The sequence below is a fragment of the Sapajus apella genome, unplaced genomic scaffold, assembly GCF_009761245.1.
Source record: "Sapajus apella isolate SASKATOON/1434 unplaced genomic scaffold, GSC_monkey_1.0 scaffold2, whole genome shotgun sequence".
Lineage (NCBI taxonomy): Eukaryota > Metazoa > Chordata > Mammalia > Primates > Cebidae > Sapajus > Sapajus apella.
The window spans coordinates 28459940-28465223 of NW_022436942.1; positions in this window are offsets into that span (position 1 = coordinate 28459940).

The following is a 5284-nucleotide window of genomic DNA, read 5'->3' on the forward strand; positions in this document are numbered from 1 at the left end:
AGAAGTGGGAGGAGGAAAGGAGAGGATGACATGTTCCACACAATCATTCGAGGACCCAGGCTGGCAGAGGCTCTGCCATCTTCAGCATGTGGTTAAGGTCACCTGGGAATTAGCATCCAGCCAGCACAAGGGGAAGGAACATAAAGAAGTATGCCTAGAATTGTTATGCATCAGGCCTGGTAGTGCTGCACATTGCTCTGCTCATATTGCATTGATTGGAACTCAGTCCATTGGCCACACCTAATTGCAGGAGAGGCTGAGATACCCGGGAAGAAAAGAACATGGATTTTGGTTAGTAACTAGCAGATCTGTCACACAGGATCACAATATATCCTTTTAGGATCCCTACTTCGGAGGACCCATAGTCAAGTCTCATAATGCTAGGACAAAACCCTCACTCTAAAGATAGGATGTAAAAGATTCTTTTTGGCACAGCCCCTCAGCCCACCTCTAATTTCAGCTTTAATTGAATAGTTCCCAAGCTCACTGTCCAGTGACCCATACCTAGTGGAATTGAAACTGTCGGTTATTCGTTCTGTGTTTTTTTTCTGAAGCCGCAGGAGTTCCCTCAGCCCATATGCAGGACAACCCAAAAGTACAGGGAGAGTTAACACCATAGGAACAAACCTCAACCAAAGATGTATGGATAAGGCAGATAAGAGCAGGTCCATCACCGCTTTAGTCATATTAGCCAAAGTGGAAACAACCCAATGCCCATCAACAGAAGAATAGATACATTTGTCATGGTATATTCATAAAATAAAATACTACATGGCAATCAAATAGAACAAAATACTGAAATAAGCAACAATGTGGCTGACTCTCAGAGATATTAAGAGGGTGATATAAGCCAAATTTAAAAGAATACATGCTGTATGATTTCACTTATACATAGTTCAAAAATAGGCAAAACTACTCAATGATGATAGAAGTTGGAATAATGATTACTTTGCCGGGGGATTGGAATACAGACCCAGAAGAAGCAAGAGGAAACCTTTCTAGGTGATGGGAATTTTCTATATCTTGATTTGTGTGGTGATAACATAAGTGTACACACATACAATAATTCATGAAGCTATTAGGATTGGTGCTTTGGGTGTATGTATATTATCCCTCCATAAACGTTAAAAAAATACTGAGGGTTCTATTCCCAAGAAAAAAGCGATGAACAGTATTTGTGATATCCACTCCAAGGAGGGGCCTGAGAACTCAGGATCTTAGTCTTCCTATACTATCTACCTCCAGTGCCTGTCTCACTGACCCTTGGAAGGAGAAGGATCTGCAGAGCACGTTCTCAGGACAGTCACTCCTGAGGCTAGTGGGAATCGTGATTGCTACTTGAATTGGAATAATTGGAACAGACATGAAAAAGAAATGCAGACAGATCTCTTCAAATTTAAACCTACGACGTAAAATGCAATTTCATAGGCACTGTGGGAGGCCTGAGTTTTTACTGCTGGAGCCAATAGCGAAGATACATCTGGAAATGTGATTAGCTACGGTAAGCACAAACAATCACAGATTTCGACTGACAGCTTGGAGGCCTCCTTTCCTTCCCGCTATCATCATCCTAATACTACATTGAAATGTGTGGTTCCTAAGGTCTTCACTGGTTGGAACCCAGAAATATCTTCACCTGCATTTTATTTGGTAGCAGGCTTAATTTAATAAAGCAGCCAGTGAAGACTTTCTGCTGTCAAAATTATTCAAAGCTTCTTCTAAATGACTTCCTCCAAAATACAGTGTTTATCTGTTTGTTAAACACTTCATTTAAACTTAGTGTTTATTTCTCCCTAAAAATATGTCAGATTGAGGATTTCTGGGTCAGTAATTTATACAAGATTCGATAGAGTCACAAGTCCTGATACTTCATTATTTTCCAATGGAAAAATTTATCAGGAATAATATAATAGATTGTTAGTTGCCTCACTTTTTTTCTTGAAATTAAATGGGCAGAACTTTGAAAAACTTAAGAGAATTGTAGAGTTGGGTTTTCCTGTTTGTTTTTAACTTACCTCTTCTCTGCCTTTAACAAGAATGACTTTAGGTTAAGCTGCCTGAGCGCAGTATTAACTTCCAGTTATTGGTTCTTGGTTCTGTTTTTTTATTTTGAGACAGAGTCTTGCTCTGCCACCCAGGCTGGAGTGCTGTGGTGTGATCTCGGCTCACTGCAACCTCCCATGTTTAACCAATTATCAGCTATTCTCCTGCCTCAGCCTCTGGAGTCATTGGGATTACAAGCACCCACTACTGTGCCCAGCTAATTTTTGTATTTTTAGTAGAGTCGGGGTTTCAATGTGTTGGCCAGGCTAGTCTTGAACTCCCGACCTTAAGTGATCTGCTCCCCTCTGCCTCCCAAAGTGCTGCAATTACAGGCATGAGCCACCATGCCAGGCCTAATTCTTGTACAAAAGCAACATTTTAACATCTTAGCAATAGTCGATGTCTGCGTTCTTACAAATCTGCCTTCTGGTAAACCAGGTAGCTATATTGAGGGCCCTGAAGCAGGACTGTGAATTTGGCTCCCACATTTTCTTTTTCTGTTTGTTTGTTTGGGTTTTTTTTAATGGTTAAAAACACATAACATTAAATTTTCCATCTTAATCATTTTTAAGTGTACAGTTAAGTAGTGTTAAGTATATTCACATTGTTATGCCACACACGTCAGGAATGTTTTCATCTTGCAACACTGAAACTCTATACCCATTAGACACAAATTCCCCCTCCCCTCTCCAGCCCTTGGTAACTACCTTTCTACTGTCTGTTTCTATGATTTTGACTACTTTGTTTTGTTTTGTTTTGAGATGGGAGTCTTGATGTGTTGCCCAAGCTGGAGTGCAGTGGTGCAATCTCGGCTCACTGCAACCTCTGAATCCCGGGTTCAAGCAACTCTCCTGCCTCAGCCTCCTAAGTAGCCAGGATTACAGGTGTGAACCACTGCGCCTGGCCTTGATTTTGACTACTCTGGATACTTCATAAATTGAATCATACAATATTTGTCCTTTTGTGACTCGTTTATTTTGCTTAGCCTATGTCCTCAAGCTTTGTCCATGTCCCCACAGTTTCTTTTTCACCACTCTTTGGTAGAAAACCACTGGGTGACCTGGGTTCATTCCCCTCTGCTGGAGGCATGAACTAGGAGTCGTTTTAGTGTTGTTCACAATTGGACTTTTCACCGAAGCATTTTGCAGGTTTTTCTATCCCTGTCATGAGTGATTGATAAAAATTTCTTTGCAAATCTTCCCGTGCTAAGTCACCTCATTCACACTCTAGAATGAAAAACTAGGGGACTCTAATTTGTTCACTTATTGAAGGCCCAGACTAGGCCCTTAAGAATGATCATCCCTTGATTATAGGAACTCTCTCAGTGTACCTTTGAAATGAGGAGGGTATGGCAGATTGTATTTTACAAAAAATGGCTGCAACAGCATTTCTAGCCCTACATGCTCTTCTTAACCCTGCCAATTCCCCATCAACACTTGGAATTACATCACCTTTCCTTGAATCTGGGCAGACATTAGTGCTTGCCTCAATGAACACAATGTAGTATAAATGCATGACTGCCAAGGATAGGTCATAAAAGATAATATAACTTCTAGATGATTCTCTCTCTTTCTCTCCCTCTCTTTATCTCTCTTGGACATGAGCCTGTAGAGTCCCTAGCCACCTTGTAAGAAGTCCAGCTATCCTAAAGTCAGACTTCTGGAGAGACCATGTGCAAAGACTACATAGAAATGGAGTTGTCCAAGAAGCCAGTAGTTCCAGCCCCCAGCTGATTGAGTCTTTTTAGCCTGGCAGCAGACATGTGAGTGAGCAAGCCTTCAGATGACGCCAGCCCTAGCCATTGTCTGACTGTAATTGCATGAGAAAAGCTGAGCAAGAACTGCCTAGCAGAGCCCAGTCAACCCCCCCCCAACCATGAAAGATAATAATAATGACCCTTGTTGTTTAAGCTACTAGGTTTTAGGCAAGTGCCACCATGCCCAGCTTATCTTTTAATTTTCTGTAGAGATGGAGTCTCCCTGTGTTACCCAGCTGGTCTTGAACTCCTGGGCTCATGTGATCTTCCTGCCTCAGCCTCTTAAAGTGTTGGGATTACAGGCATGAACTACCATATAAATAAGTAAATTACCCTTGTGAGACCTCAGTAAATTATAGGCCTCCCACAGGTCTGATTTAATGATTCATTCATTTACTTTTAAATGTGGATTAAGGCTGGGTATGGCGGCTCACGCCTGTAATCCCAGCACTTTGGGAGGCCGAGGCGGGTGTATCCCCTGAGGTCAGGAGTTCGAGACCAGCTGGCCAACATGATGAAATCCTGTTTCTATTAAAAATACAAAAAAAATAGCTGGCCTGGTGGCAGGTGCCTATAATCCCAGCTACTCAGGAGGCTGAGGCAGGAGAATCACTTGAACCTGAGAGTCGGAGGTTGCAATGAGCTGAGATCAGGCCACTGTACTACAGCCTGGGCAGCAAGAGTGAAACTCCATCTCAAAAAAAATATATATATATACGGATTATACATCTACTTTCAACCAGGCATTATATTAGAAAATGTCACAGCTGAAAATATTTTTTTAAAACACACAGTTTTTGCCCTAAGGGAAACAATGTCTGAAGGTGGTCCAGAAATTTAGCGCTCAGTAGCAGCAGGTAATGATTTCAAATAGTGACATCTTTGAGGTCCCATAGACATCATAAAACCAAATCCCTTAATCCTTTTTATAAATAAGCTGGCGGAAGTAAGTGGGGAATGGATATTAGATGAATATGATCTTTAGGTTCCTGGCCAGAAACTTCCACAGGCTGCTATCAAATATTCTTTCCAGTTTTAGAGAAATTGTTGGCCTTGTGCCTTAGACCTGGATCGCCACTTCTACACTGACCAATTTGTTTATCTTCTGCGAGGCCAACACTTGTAACTCTCTGGTTTGTGACCTGGCTGCTAGTTCTACTTCCATATTGATTTTCTGATTCCTACACAGGTCTTCTGCAGTCTTAATTTGTCCCAGTTAGGTTAACTTTTACAAAGCCTGTCTCTTAGGACACACCAAGGTCCTCCAAACCTGGGAACTCTCAGCTTCTCCTCTTGCCAATGGTAACAATAAATCTAATCTTCCTTGTCAACCTTAAGCCTTGGAGTTCTGGCCCACATCATTATTGCTGACAGTGTTGCTGTGAAAGTTTCTACTGTCCTTTGGGTTCTGTTCTCTTGTCTTTTGGAGTTCTTCCTATTACTTAAGATATTTTTCCCTTTTTCGAAGAGAGCTTTCCTTACCCA